The sequence below is a fragment of the Stenella coeruleoalba genome (genome assembly GCF_951394435.1).
Source record: "Stenella coeruleoalba genome assembly, chromosome: 14".
Classification (NCBI taxonomy): Eukaryota; Metazoa; Chordata; class Mammalia; order Artiodactyla; family Delphinidae; genus Stenella; species Stenella coeruleoalba.
Window position 1 is genome coordinate 79,463,523 of NC_137160.1, and position 16,113 is coordinate 79,479,635.

The following is a 16,113-nucleotide window of genomic DNA, read 5'->3' on the forward strand; positions in this document are numbered from 1 at the left end:
TACGTCTCCCTAGGTTGCAGCTATTTAGCTGGAGACACCTCCGCCCGGCCCTCCTGCATGTCCAGCAAGCACAAGACCTGTGAACAACAGACAGCATTTCAGAGCCTGTGGGGTAGTCCTCAGCCCTGAAATCACTTCTGTGCGGGTCTTGGCTTAAGAAACATTGACTCTACCAGTTAAGTGTCCCCTTCTCTACACACTCCCCAGGGCTTCTACTTCATACTCAGTCCCTTGCCAACTCTGTTGAAGGGACTCAGAAGGATGTTTGTTTGTTTATTTGTTCATCATTCATTCATTCATTTATTCATTCATTCATTCTGACAGGCACTGAGTAAAACTCCGGGGCTACAAGGCTGAGCCAACCAGACACAGATACCAGATAAGAACGTCCCCGTTTTTCTCTCCCTGGGTGATAGGGCCACAGAGAGGAACACATATCAAGGACTTGGGGAGCCGTGGAAAGCTTCCGTAGGAAGTAATGATTGGGACAAAACTCTAGATACAAGCAAGAGTTGGCCAGGAAAGAGGAGAGGAGTCGTGGAAGTTGTTCCCAATATGTGGAAAGACTGAGGTGAGAACGAGCCTTGCCCGTCTTGGGAAATGCCACCCTGGCTAGAGTGTGGGTGCAAATTGGGAGTTGAAAGAGAGGGAGCTGAGAAGGTATAGGAAGGGCTTGGACCCTCCTGCGAATCACAGGGGCATGTCTTATCTTAAAGGCAATGGGGAGCCACATCTTCCATGTGTCTCATGTCAATGCCAACCTGGTTCTTGACCTCTCCTCTGGATCTTTCTCTCAGGAACTCTTTGCCCACTACCAGGTCCGATCCTCGTAGCCCAGAGCAGGCCAGATTCTAAGACGGAAGTGTCCAGCATCTCTGGGGAAAGGAGAGAGGGTGCAGGGTCCCTTCATGCTGGCGATCAGATGGAGATTTGAGCTGACTGGCTTACAAGTCAGTTCTCTGCTTGATGCCAATCCAGTCCCCTGGTGCTGAGGAAACATGAGTAGGAGAGTGGAAGGACCCCTGTGGTGGACTCGGTCCAGGCACTGACCCTGACTTCTATGTGAATTTGTATAGATTTGACTCACTTTTCTGGACCTCAGCTTCTCCACCTACAAATTGAAGTGATTGGAAGGTCTTTCAGCTTTGAGATTCCATGAGTATAGTGGTATCAAAGGAGAACAAAACAGAATCTGAGATGATTGGGACCTGAGAACATCTCACATATCAGTCCATGATGCAAAAACCCCTTTCCCCTGGAATTAACCACCTCCGTGGACAGATGGACAGAACAGCAAAAGCAAAGTAAAAAAACTGCCCAGGAGAACCATGGATCCAAAGGAGGAATTGCTGTTGAATATGACACTCCCATCCCACACTGTTATACACTCATGGGCATTTTCACATGTACCCATGCACACATTCCCACATTCTGCATGACATAGATAACTACGTGTGTGCGTGCACATACGTGGACACTCATATGCGCTCTTATTCATTTATCCAAAGTCCCTGAGGATTTTTCTGTGCCTCAAATGTTCTTCACAGGGGTCAGACCTCTGTGAATGTTCTGCAGTTTTATCTGGGTTTGGGACACACACACACATACACACACACAAATAGCAGAATCAGTCCTCGTATTTTTTGGAACCTACACAAGGCAGAATATCCCAGGCCCTAAGGCGTTTCAGCAGAGACTACGTTTCAGCAGAGACTAAGAAAGTGAGGTCTGATTTAGCTGATTGGGACTTAGTCAACTTCCTCCATGCATCGTCTGTAACTTCTTTGACATGAGTCCCTCCCAAGACTGGTCCAGCCCCTTCCCTGGTGGTCCAGTGGTTAAGACTCCACGCTCCCAGTGCAGGGGCAGGGGGCCCGGGTTCGATCCCTGGTTGGGGAGCTAGACCCTGCATGCCGCAGCTAAGAGCCCACATGCTGCAACTAAAAAGATTCTGCATGCCGCAACTAAAAAAAAAAAAAAGATCCCGCATGCCACAGCTAAGACCTGGCGCGGCCAAATAAATAAATTTTAAAAAAAAGAGAGAGAGAGAATGTTCCAAAGGAGCATAAAAGGACTTCAGCTCCCTAACACTCAACTTTCCATCCCGTCCTAAGCCTCAGAAAATGACTCCCCTATACTGGATCCTCCACATCTGACATTCCAGGTCTTCCAGCTTCATGAAGGATATAATGACTTCCAAAGACAGGCTTCTAGGATGAGATCAGCTCACTCCTACTCTTATCAGACATTTTATCAACCTTATAAGGCCCATAGTCTAAGATGGGAGGAAGGAACATAATCCTCACCTGGCAACCAAATGCTGGTCACTGGCTAGTTTTCTCTGATAATGAAGCCCTGTATTCTATCATTCACTCCCCAACTTCATCCTTTCAGAAACCCTATTTCATCTGAGCATGCCTGTTCCCTCCCAGCACCTCTTAATGTGGAGTGTGTGTGTGTGTGTGTGTGTGTGTGTGTGTGTGTGTGTGTATGCGCACATCAGCCTCTGTGGCAGCGCTGTGTACTCAGTGGCAGAAAAGTCCTTAAAGGTTGAAGGAATGAATAATGGAAGGAAAACAATCGCCACCTTGTCAAGCCCCAGACCGAAAATTCTTCAAGATGGCCTCAGAAATAGCAGTTTCCCGCATGCTAATTAATTTGTTCCAAAGGTGGGAGCAGAATGTCCTTGAAATGGGGGAGGCTAGAAAAGGAAAAAGGTGTAGCCCTGTGTGAGCACTTGGGCGCGTGGGCAGAACTTCCGCTCAAACCCACGGGCTCTGCTGATTCATGTCTGTGAGACCCTGACAGTGGTTCAGCACCAAGGACAGCGGGCGCTGATTAAAGGACTTAACGTGTGTGGTGAACTCAACCGTGAACCACTCCCTGTCTGTAATTCCAGGCATCCTTACCTATTGAACCTACTAGTTACATAACTTTCCAGGCATGTCTCACTTAATGGGAAATGTGTGCTCCTGAAAATTTGTATATAAATCTATATTTTGTAGTGTGATCAAGTCAGAAACACATGTATTTATTTCCAATAAGTCTTCCAGGAAGCTGAAATGGGAATCTTGAAGCTTTGGTCTCCCTGATTTCTGAAGAGATAGAAGTAGAGACAGTGTAATTTAGTGGTTAAGAGCATCATAAGAATATATCGAGGTTTCTTGGCACTATTGGCGTTTTGGGCTGGATAATTCTTTGGGGAACCTCCCTGTGTAGGATGTTTGCAGCCTTCCTGGCTTCTGTCCACTAAATGCCTGTTGTATTTCCCCAGTTGTGACAACCAAAAGTGTCTCCAGACATTGTCACAGGCAAAGTCTCCCACCTTCATTGAGGATCTCTGGAATAGATGGATCTGGGTTTGAATCCTGGTGCTGCCACTTGTTAATGGCCCTGGTCAACTGCCTTACCTTCTTCTTGGCACTGCTTTCTTATATGCAAAATGGAGACAACATTAACGTTTAACTTAAGGGGTTACTGCAAGGACTGAATAATATGTTGCCTGTCAGCTTATTTAACATAGTGCTAGGCACATAGGAAGCCTTCAGTAGGTGCTGGTATCATCAACAAGGTAGTTGCCACCACCGTCAGCATCATCATCATCTTAGCCATTGAAGAGAGTCCAGAGATTATGCTGCCATGTTTCTAAATCATTACTCCAGAAAACACTGCTGGTAACCACTAATAGTTGGCACTCTGCTAGGCAATGGATGTTCAGAGATGAACAAGCCACATTCTCTTTCCCCCCAAAGAGGTAGAAGTCCCGGATTTGATCTCATGGTCATCATTGCGTGTGACTCCCATGGTAACATATGCATTATTTATCCTGCATCTGTCAGTAAGGATGGGCTTGGTTGTGCTGAAGTAGCAACCAACCCCCAAACATCGGAGACTTAAAACAACAAAGGTTTCTTTTCGTGCTCACACTACACGTTCGTCACGGGTTGGCAGGAATCCCTGCTCCGTGGTGTCCACTCTCAAGAGCCCAGGCTGAATGAATGAACTACCATTTGGAAAGTCTATGTTACTAGGGCAGAGGGAAAGGGAAAATAGTAAACTTCACACTTGCCTTTAAAGGTTTCTATCCAGAAGTTACACACATCAATTCCTTTCACACTTCATCAGTCAAAGCAAGTCATGGCATGTGCCTAAATTTAAGGGGGAGGGTAAGTGCAATCCTACTGTGTGCGTGAATGAAGAATTTGGAAATCAATTAACAGCCCTAGTAACTACCACATAACCATTTCCCAAGTGCTAGCCATTGGTCCATAAGGGTGATATGTGAGTAAGAGCAAAAGGGATTATGGCTAAATCCCTTTCCACGAACAGAAACAACTCAATACTTCCATCCTCCTGGTGATGAGTAAAGGGCATCTTCACTCACAAAATATGATATCATGTTCTCTTGAGCATGAAGAGGAGAGAGGAGAAAGAGAGAGAAATTAATGGAAGCCATGGGTCTGGGCTCCCGTCTCCATCCCTAAAGCCACAACATCAGATCCCCAGGATTTAACATGCAAGGATATTGGATGACGTGCTTGAAACACCATAAGAAGAGCTCATGCTTTTCAAAAGAAAATAAGCAAAGCAGTACCCCCCACGTTGGGTTGTTCCTATTATCTTCCGAAAATAATTAACAAGGAAATTTTAATGGGAGTAGCGTGAGACCAACTCCATTGCTTTACAACTCAAATAGGGATAATTCACATCAAGGCTCCATTGGCCATTTCATTTTGGCTTCGAAAGGCTCCATTATTAATTCATTTCTAAAGTGATGTCTCTCATTCCCAAGGGGTGTATCCCAGTAACGATGTGCTTACAATACTCTCTTTGACTAAAATTTAACAAGCTATGTTATTGGCAAATAAACTATTTATTTTAGTGCTGTTGCCAATGCCAAAAGGAATGTTTCGAACAAAGGAATGGAATTGACACACTAAAGAGATTGTCATTAATAATTCACAATAGCCAAAAATGCATGCATAGACTTATTTTTTCCAGTGATGGCATTAGAGTATTTTAAAAAAACCAGAGGAGTCAGCCAAAGTCCTCTGGTTTCATATTTATGAAAAGGTGTAAAACCAAGAAAGTGAACGCAGGTTGTCATGTGGTATCTTGGAAAGAACATTTCAGAAAACTAACCAGAGCCCTGCTATTAAGTTGCTGTGTGACCTTAGGTAAGCCACTTAACCTCCCTGGGCTTGTTTCCTTCTTTTCAAAATGAGGCGAAGAAGACTTTGCTTATTTAAAGCTTAGGGTTTTGTCAGGGTAAAGTGAGAAAAAAAGATATAAACATGCTCTGGAAATGCAGAAAGTGCTTTACCAATATCAGATGTATTGATAAGTGCTTTTCTTTCTTGCTCCTCAAACCAGACACTGATTTATCAGGCAGAACTTTGCGGAAAAGGGGGAAAGAAAGACTATTTTCTTGTCTCTTGCAGGGGGAGGGTATAGTCCCAGGGAAAACCCCACGCCAGGTTTGGTTTCAGCTGATAATGAAGACATTGATCTGAGCAAATTGCTCCATTGACCCTTATGTTTCCTGCTCCACTGCTAACAATACTAGTTATGATTTGTTTAGCATTTAATTAATATATACCAGGAATCATGCCAACCTCTTTATATATACATTATGTATTATCTTACAAGCACCCCCATGAGATGGGCACTATTCACACTCCCATTTTTTCTAGGGAAGAATATTGAGGCTCACAAAGGTTACTCGTCCAAGGTCACTCAGCTGATAAATGGTAGGGCCAGCGATCAGGAATCTACCTCAGGTCTGTCTGTCTCTGGGGCCTTAATTCTTAACCACCTCTCTCCTTTGGTTTTCATCTTAGTTGAGGACATGCTGCTCTGTTTTTGCCCCCTGCCCACCTCCACCATGGTGTAGACTGCTCTGGGTGAGTCAGAGTCCCTGGATAAAAGATGGAAACAGGAGCCAGCTGGATGCCAGAAGGGCACAAATGCTAGACCCACTTGATCGAGGGTCTTGCCATTGAACTGTGTGGTACCTAGGACAGTTTTTTTGCCCAAAATAGGGGTTTAGAAAAATCTATGGATAAGTGGTTGGGTGGATGGATGGATGATGGATGGATAGACGGATGGATGGAAAATGGTGGATTAAGGAAGGGATTTCCCACTTAATAGGTATATAAATAGACAAGCTGATAAAGCAGCCGTGAATACCTCTGTTTTCTGGCTGCCTTTGAAGTCTCGCTCGGCAAAGAGTAACCCCTTAATATGTGTTACCCAATTTTTGCTATTTGCCGATATTAGCTACTTATAACTCTAGGGGCCCAAGGTTTTGCATGCTCATTGAAAGTACCATTTTTTAGTCCCAGTGCTAATGCGTTTTTGGCTAAGTGCTGGTTTAATCTTTTTCTCTAACAACGGCTGTTATTTATTGAGCCTCTTTTATGTGCCAAGTACTATAATAAGCCGTTTACCTGATTTACTATAAATATACAACAAATTCATAATGTTGACACTACTGGTTCCATTTTAGAGATGAAGAAAACTGAACGTTGGAGAGGTAATCCAGTTTTACCCAGGTTAAGTAGGGGCAGATACTGGACTCAACCCTGAGTGCATGTAGCTGCAAATTGGGTGCCTTTTTTACTCTACACTACTGGTTCTCAAAATGTGGTCCCACTATCAGCAGAAGCAGCATCACCTGGGAGCTTGTTAGAACTGCACCTTCTTGGGTCCCAGCCCAGACGACCAAAGCAGAAACTCCTGGAGTGGGGCCTGACACCTGAGCTGTCACGAGCCCTGTAGGTGTTTCCAAGGCATGCTCAAGTTTGCGGACCACTCTTCCAGCGTCGAGCTGTTGCTTCCTTAGATTGCAGGGATGCATTTATACTGAATCATCCACACCCTTCACCTGAGGTTGCTTGTCACCAACAGCACTGATTGGATTTAGGGCACATAGTCCCTCGCTCCTTCCCCAACCTACCATCCTTTCTTGTCAGAATCCCTGCAAGGGCCTCCTACCTGCCTTCCTACCACTGGCTCTGGCCCCGGCTCCACACATTCGTATGTGGGTTCATACACACACATCCATAATATCATATGGACTGAAGCCAGAGAGGTCTTTCCAAAGAGGAAGCTGTCCATGTCACTCTCCTGCCCAGTCTCCATCAAGAGCTCTCCACTGCTCTCAGAATCAAGTCCAAACAGTGCTCATAGCCTATCAGGTTCTGCAGAGTTGGCTCTTGGCTGCCCTGCCTGTCTCCCCTCACCCTCTCTCACTCACTCACTTCTGCTCCAGCCCCACTACCGCATGTCCACCCAGGACTAGCCGCTTTCCTTCCTAGTTCTTCTGTTTAACTGCATACCTTTTGCATCTTCCACTTGACTCTAATCTCCATGAGGGAAGAAACTATAACTGTTTTTCTCAACATCCTATCCCCAGTGCCTAGTACTGTGCCTGGCACATAGTAGGTGCTCAGTAAACATTTGTACAAATAAGACTCGGGAGCCCAGTATTTTTGGTCATGCTGTAGCTTATTGTAACTACCCTAGTGTGGTTTGTTACCTTTTCATGAACCTTTTGGGTCAGAGCTTGGGCTTTAGAAGCCAACAGGCATGGATTTGAATCCCAGCTCCTCCCCCACACCCTGTGTGACCTGGGGTGTGTGATTTAATGTCTCTGAACTTCAGTTTCCTTACCTGTAAGATGTGGGTCACAGAGTAGTCAGGAGACTGAATGAGGTAGTGTTGTAAAATTCTTAGCACAGTGCCTGGCAATCTAGGGCTAAGGGTCTATTTTGATTAAATCTGGCTTCCCCCACTGTATTTCAAGTTCTTACATGGCTGGTGGTGCACACCTTGCCTAGCAGGTGTTCACAAAAATACAAGTCTACTAGGGATGTCCGAGTGGGGACAGGGCCTAGGATGACCAGAGCCAGCACAGCCTGGCGTTTAGTGTCAGGCTCCAGATTCAGACGGAGACATGCCTGGCTCTTTCACCTCCCCCGTCCCTTGGTGGGCTTGGCCAAGCTTTGGAACTTCCCCCTTGCCTCAGTTTTCTCTTCTGTAACCCAGCAGTGGTAACATAGGAGCTACGTCATAGCTGTTGTGAGGGGCAAATGCAAACAGAGCCTGTAGAGCAGCGCCTGGCGTGAGCCAGCACATGGCGAGCGCTGAGTACCCGTTAGCTGTCATCAGCATAACCACCATCGTCACTATTGTGACCCAGCCTCAGAGCCAGAGGACAAAAAGGGAGAAAAAACAGGCTTTGTGCAGACTGCTTACCCCACAGCCAAATCCTCTATCCTGCTGCTTTCTCCTTTCCTCCTCTTTCTAAACCGGCCCCTTCTACAAGCAGAAAGGCTGGGTAGCCGCAGTGGGGCCAGGGCCCTCATCTGAACTCCACTTTCTTTTCCTTTTGTGTGTGTGCAAAAATCACCTTGAAGAGCTGCTGTTTCCATGGCTGTGGGGGTTTTAGATATTTATCTCCCATCCGCTTGGACCCCTGGGCACGGTAATCCACACCCGGCTTGCCACGGGGCTTCTAGCCTCTTTCTCAGGACTGACTTCTTCCAAGTACCCGCCATGGAGGTGTCGCAGACAACTGATGGATCTCCAAAGCCGAGAGAGAGAACGGCACTGGTTCCCGTTAATTGATCCTAAAAGGAAGGCGGCGAGGCTTAGAAATAGGAGGGGATGGCAGGGAGAAGGAACAAGAAATCCCCACGCGAGGCCTGTGGTTGGTAAGGACGATGCCTGTCCCCAAAGATACTGATCTGGGGTGTCTTTTTTTCTGCCAGGGTATAATGTGGAACTGAGAACTGAGGGGAGAGGGGGTCCGAGCTAAGCCCAAAGGATATAATTCAAGATAGCTGAGGGAGAAAATCAGGCTTAGAGAGATCTCCTTGGGGGGAAGTTCAAGGTGAGGCAAAAATTGGAAACAGGAGAGCCCCAAATCGAAAAGTCAGCATTTAGAGAGGTGGAAGGCAGAGTAAGTGGAACACAGAGTGGTTTAGCCTGTTCTCATGGCCCCACCCCTGGCTGGGCAGTAGAATCACCCTCCTGGGAGAGCTTTCCATAAATACAAACACTGGAGTCTACCCCTCCACCACTGTGACCTCTTAGATCAAAATCCCTGAGGGTGGAGCCCAGGAATCTGTATTTACAGAAAGCGCCGCCCCTGATTCTGAAGGAGCCAGATCTGCACGGGCTGCTGACACACGTGTAAGAACCATGGATTTCCGTGATTGAAACATCCCAGCAGCTGGAGACCACAGCGTCGGCTTCATGGCACTCCCCAAGCCTGATTGGGGCTGAGCCTGCATTTTGGAACCTGGGAACAAAGAGTCCTGTGTGAGAAGGGAGAAAGTGGGAGGCTGGTTGTTTCTTTCCTACCAGGGAAATGAGGACGTGGGTGTGGACCCATGTGGGCAATTCCTGGAACACCCCCAGCCAATGAGATGTGAAGTCATCTTGTTTCTTCCTGGCTAGAAGAGAAAAGGGTGGGCCTTGGTTTTCTGGGCCAGCTCTATACAGGCCAGTTAATTTCTTAGAAGCTGTCGGGGATAGAAAGCCACCACTAGATTACCAACTATCGCCCAAGTTATGGATACCTGGCAAGGCTGGACCCAGGTGTGGCTAGCTCTGTTCACTCCCAACGCTTTTGAGGATAACAGGTGGGGACTAAGGTGAGCTAGGAGGTCGCTGCTGCCTAGATCTGCCTGATGGTTGCCTTGGGAGAGCAGTGCAGGTCCCTTGTCTCCAAAGCTGATCGTTCTTTTTTTTTTTTTTTTTTTTTTTTTGTGATACGCGGGCCTCTCACTGTTGTGGCCTCTCCCGTTGCAGAGCACAGCCTCCGGATGCGCAGGCTCAGCGGCCATGGCTCACGGGCCTAGCCGCTCCGCGGCATGTGGGATCTTCCCGGACCGGGGCACGAACCCGTGTCCCCTGCATCGGCAGGCGGACTCTCAACCACTGCGCCACCAGGGAAGCCCTGATCTTTCTTAAAATTGAAATTTGTACATGAAACACCTGTTTTTGAAATGGCCATGAACTTGAGTGTTGGAAAGTACCATGCAGCACAAGCAAAACATGTCTGCAGGCTTCTTCCCTCCAGGAGCTTCTTTAAACCGGGGGGAAAAAACCTGGCTTCTTTCTACCTGTCCACTAAGTGAATCGATTTTGAATCACCTGTCCACTCATCTATTTATTGGGCCAGGGCACAGTTCCAGGCACAGGGGATTCGGTTGTGAAGAAGACAGACCATAGCCTTTGGAGTCATAGATTCCTCGTATTTGAGAGCTGGGAAGTCTGAGCATCCACCTCTGTTTGTAGTTTCCAGACTGTATTCTGCAGAGCTATCTCTGAGCTCACCTCAGAGAACAGGCAGAAGGTTGAACGGTCACGTATCCCGATTACCAGCCCTGCTGCAAATGGAAGAGCTCCATTTTAATCTGTTTTATGTGGGGAGATTTTAGGTGGCCACCAAGTCTACAAATGGGAAAACTAGGGACCAAAAAGATGATGTGATATGTCCTAGATCACGCACAAGTAGTCCGTCACCAAACCACCAAGAGAAGCCTCATTTCCTTGGCTTCATAAGAGCTAGAATTGACTGAGAAATCACTGCTTTTATTCCAGTTCACATTGTCCCTTCTTCTGGTCCAAAGGCCACCCTTCCACTGTCCCCTGGGGTCTGACTGGGCAACATCTCCCCCACACCTGGAATGAGATCCAGATGACGCGAGATGGGGTGCTGGGCACGTGGGCATCTTGGGACTCAACCCCCTAACCTGATTTCAGAGATGCCGTCCCACCCCCTCTCCACGCCATCTGTCTTTCAGATGCCCAGAGATGAAACAGAGGGGACGGGCACTGAAATGGGCTACGAGAAAGCCGGTTGATTGGATATCACCTCTCCCAAGGGGGCTTAGGTGTGTCCTCCCCAGGACTCAGGTCCTCCACGACAGACCATATCACACTGCGATATGACCGATTGCTTCCACGTCTCCCTTCTTACAAGACTAGTAGCTCCTTTAGCTCAAATCCTGGGGTGTGTTTTAACCATGTGGTTCTGAACCTAGTCCCAGTGCAGGGCGCATCAAACATCTATTGGTTGAGTGAGTGAATAAACAGATATAAATGAATCTCAATGTGAGCACTGTGACAAAGTGGAGGCAGGATAGCTTAGTGGTTGGGAGCACAGATTTATGTGTCAGAAACAGATCTGGGGGGCTTCCCTGGTGGCGCAGTGGTTAAGAATCCACCTGCCAGTGCAGGGGACATGGGTTCGAGCCCTGGCCCAACACAGCCAAAAATTAATAAATAAATAAACTTGTATTAAAACAAACAGAGAAAAGAAAAAGATCTGGGCTGGAATCCTGGCTCTGGCCGTTCCTAGCTGTGTAATCTTGGGCAAGTTGCTTACCCTCTCTGTGCCTCAGTAATGCTGTTATGAGAATTAAATTTATTAATGCTTATAAAGGCTCAGCACATACTAAGCATACCACAAATGGCTGCCACCATTGTTACTTTTGTTTATTTTTTGATATTTGTTCACAGTACTTTTTAGGGAGAATTTACATACAATGAAATGCACATATCTAAGTGTACAATTCAGTGAGTTTTCACAAATGCACACACCCTTGAAACCTACACCCATCCAGAAAATTCCTTCAGGTCTCTCCTTAGTCCCCAACTCCCAAAGGTCATGACCGTCCTGATGACTTTTCATGGTAGGTTAGATTTGCCTGATCTAGAACTTCATAGAAACAGAATCACACTCTAGGCCATCTCCACCTTTTACATCTGGCTTCTTTTGCAAAGCGTGGGCTCTGTGAGATTCATCCATGGTGTTGCCACCATCATTACTTCTCAGTGAAGGTCTGGGCGAGCATCCTCCCATCAGACGTAGGTCGCCTTGAGAGTGGGCTCCAAGTGTATACGTATATCTTTGCCTTTCTGGCACCTAGCCAGTGTCTGGCACATAGATGATGCTCATAAATTATTTGATGAGTGGATGGCAGAGCTCAGGAGGTAAATCAGGGGATGAAGGTGGCTGAGTTACACTCTCAGCGAGGGAAACGAGGAGGTGGGTGTCCTGTCACACAGACCCAGCCCTTGGGGCTGGGAACGGGAGCAGAGCCAGAAAGCTCGTGTTTCAGAGCTGGACTCGGCAGCCTTTGGTCCCTGACTGCCACTTGCCAGCTGGGAAATCTTTCCCTTCTCCAAGCCTTCGTTTTTTTCATCAGCATCATGGGGACTAGTAATAGCACCTTCCTCACAAGGTTATCGTGAGACAGAAGGAGATAACCTTTGCAGGCACAGTGGTTAGAATCCCATAACAGACAACTATGAGTAGTTGTTATTACTGTTCTGTCCAGCCATCCTTTAAAAAAAACAAGTGGGGCTTCTTCTCCAGCCCCCCCCCAACTGCTTATTCCCTCCAAACTCAAGTAGCAACTTCCAAGGGGGGGTGGGGGGTGGGGAGTGACAGCTGTCACAGAACCCCAGTAGTAACGGACCTAAAAATAGGTCCCCTCCTCTTACCTTCCTCCCCTACCTGCTCCCCAGGCAGCTTTTTGCCTATGCATTCTTAGTCCCACTCTCACATCAGAGGGAAGGATGAGCGAGGGAGGCAGAGATGGAAGACATATTATTTTTCCCCGGGCTCTTAGGGAAGGGAGAGTGAAGCTGCCCTCTCTGCATTGATTGATGTTGCGCTTGGCGATCTGAATTCTCTGATGTAATTACACTGTGTGCTCCGTGCGATAAGGAGATTAATCAGTCCATTATGCAGGGGCTGTTTTACCCACAGATGGAGGTAATTGAACAGAGATATTGGACATCGCCAGGACCCAGGCAGCCAGCCAGTCTGCTCTGGTTACAGGCAGGTGGCCGGCCTCTGGGCAGCTAGACCATCTTCTCCAAAGAGGAACAACAACTATTGTTACTACCACTTACTAGTTTGCCTTGAGCCCTCGTGAGGTTCAAGGCACTTTGCATGCGTCATCTAATTCTCACAAGCGTCCTGTGAGCTGGCCACTCTTCTTAGCTCCATTGTACGGAAGGAATAACTGGGGCTCAGCTACTTTAAGACATTTGCCCCGAAGTCACAGAGTAGCCAGGGTTCTGATATGAATCTAGCTCAGATGGATTCAAAAGTATCCACAATTATTATTGCGTCCAAAGGAGAGCAAAGAAATGAGATGCACCAACAGCCAACTTGTCCATTGTCTGGCGATCTGAGCAAACACGTGAGACAAGAGGCATGTGTCATCTCAGCTGGGCACACAAAGAAGGAAAGAATGTGACATTCCAGGAGTCAGGAGCTAGTTTGCAAAATGAATTGGCTGTCTTTGAAAAATCGGGAAGTGTAGTGACGAGTATGAGGGAGGTGGTTAAAACATTGGGTTTGACACTGGCATTACTACTTAGTTGTGTGACCTTGGACAAGTCACATAACCTTTTGGAGCCTCCATTTTGGAGCCTGCATTTTCTCATCTAAAACCAGCATGGTAATACCTACCTTATCGTGTTACTGACCAGGGTTCTTGGCCTCCTTAGTCAATAGAAATTGATCAAAGGCCAGAAAAGAAATTCAGGCAAGGCTTTATGGGGGCCCCTGCTGCAGCAGGGGGGAGCGAGAACAAACTACAGGTTCCCTTGCTCACTTGCTCGCTGAGGTGGGGCGAGCTGGGTCCTTATAAGAGGTGAGGGTAGGGGTGTGTCCACGGGTCGGGCCAGAGGGTTGGCTTAGGTGTTTTGCCCACCGCTTTGGTGGTGGTGTGTGCAGGGGGCATGCACAGTACCCTGCTTTTGCTCCCGGCTCATCAGAAGTGGCAGTTGGGCTTTTTGGTCTCTTTTATATCTAGTTGTCCAGAATTTGCCCCAATGTGCATGCACGCAGTTATTTTTTATTCCCTTATAGTTTCTCTGTATTTTGTCGCTTGAGGAGACTTCTGTCCGGGTGCAAGCACTGCCGCAAAGGGTCCCAGGCCCAGGTCCCAGGCCTGTCTCAGTAGGTCATCATTGGCTTAAAGGAAGTAATATATGTACAGTGCTTGAAAAGAAAAGAGTCTGCCCAGAGTTTGGGCTTATTATTAATCATGCTGTTGCTGGTGGTGATGGTATTGATGGCAGGGGTGTGGCGGTGTTAGATATTGTGTACGTTTCCTGTTTGGATTAAGCACAGCTGATTCCCTTCCTTTCCTCTGACTGCTTGCCAGGGGGACTAGTAAAGGGAAAAGAAAAAAAAAATCACATTTTGTGGGCATTTCTGATGTTCCTGGCTGCATCTAGGCACTTCACCCACATGATCTCATTCAACGCTCACCATAAATAGCTCCAGGAAATAGATATTATTTTCACCCCCAATGAAGTGATGGGGAAACTGAGACTCAGAGATTAAATAGATCAGAAGCACCATCTTTATGAGCCAGTAAGGGTCTTGGTGATTAGTATAAAAGGTTATTGCCACTAATTCAAGAAACATTTATTAAGTGCTTGTTAATCCCTATGTTAAGACTGCAGATGAAAAGACGAGTAAGACCTACGACGAATAAGACCTACTCCCAATGGGTTCCCAGTCAGGTGGGCTAGAAAATCAAATATATATATATATATATACACACATGTATATATATATATATATATATATATATATATATATATATATATATATATATATACGTGTGTGTGTGTATATATATATATATATAAAAAAATGGTCCAAAGCAGTAGTTGTCATCTCTGGCTCTATAAGACAATAAATTCCTGGGAGGAGTGAGGTGCTTTTAAAAAATATGAATGCCCAAGCCCTTGCCCTAGAGATTCTGTTTAATTGATCTGAGATGGGCCTAAACATTGGCAATTTTAAAAAGCTCCCTGGGGATTCTTCAGTGAAGATGCTACTCTAGAGATCTAGCACTGGTCTAGAAGGGAGAAGTCCTAGAAGGGCTAGGAGCTGACTGCAAATAAGCCAACTAATTCACCGCATCAAGTGTTTAGGACACACCAGGTACAGAGCAAGTTGCCGTCTCTCCCCTCATGGTGTTTAGACACAGGCAGCGTGAGGGTAATGAGCACCCGTATGGGATGGAAGAGAAAGTTTTCTCTAAGGCCAAGCCCTGTGGGAGAAGCTCAGAGAAGGTGGGACCAAGGAAGACTCCAGGGGCAGGAAGCATTTGAGTCTTGAAGGAGAAACGGTGATCAAGGCCAGTGTCCCCCCTGTAGGGGCTGATGGGTTGTGTGAAGGTTAACCAATAGTCAGCATCCCTAATCTCCAATCGAAATAAATGTTAAGTTGGTCAAAATCTCAAGGTTAGTAATTTTGAATCTTTCTTATTCGTTCATAAAACATCTGACAACATTTTTCGAACACTTGACTATGTTTTTTGCAAGGCATTGTTTCTTCTTATTTTAAAAAAGTGAGCAGGATAAAAAATGATCAGAATTTTTAATATTAGTGATCACTCACTGATCAACATGTGTTGTGGACTGCATGATGATGATGATGATGATAGCTGCCTTTTATTGAGGGTTTACTATGTACCAGCCACCGTGCTTAGTACTTTGCATAGATTAAGTCATTTAATCCTCACAAAAGCCCTTTGAGGTGAGTATTATTACTATTCCCATTTTACAGATGAGAAAACTGAGGCTCAGAGAGGTTTAGTAACCTGCGTTGAAGGTCAAAAGCTAGTAAGTGGTGGAGAGCAGAATTCCAGGAGAAGCAGCCTGGTGTAATGGGAAGAACCCTGGACTCAGAGGCAGGATGCATGGGCTCTGGACCAGCCCCGTCATTTCATGCTTTGCCACTTCCAGTGAATTATTCCCCGTCTCTCTGTGCCTCAGTTTCCTCCTCTGTGAGTTGAGTCTTTGAACCTCTCAGGGCTTACCAATATATGATTCAAAGATGTAAAGTACAAAATCATAATAAGAGAGGTTGGGGGAAAGGAAGCGGGGACTGATCCCTATGGATGGAAGATTTATTTGGGGAAGTCGTCGAGGTCTGGTATTCAACCACCCGAAGGAAGTCAAAGAGTACAGCTGGCGCTTTGCTGATTCAGAGGAATGGCTGGCAGGGAGATGGGAGCCAAACACACTGAGAATCTGTGTAATCAGAGAAAATGTCTTCGT

The 16,113-nt window shown here is 46.5% G+C and overlaps 2 protein-coding genes across 2 annotated transcripts in view; both read left to right on the top strand.

The window, feature by feature from the left end:
- Positions 1–16,113, top strand: part of SUDS3 (SDS3 homolog, SIN3A corepressor complex component) — a 597,049-nt gene that overhangs the window by 551,051 nt on the left and 29,885 nt on the right. The window lies entirely within an intron of this gene.
- The window catches only part of SRRM4 (serine/arginine repetitive matrix 4), a 162,802-nt gene that overhangs the window by 68,301 nt on the left and 78,388 nt on the right, over positions 1–16,113 (top strand). The window lies entirely within an intron of this gene.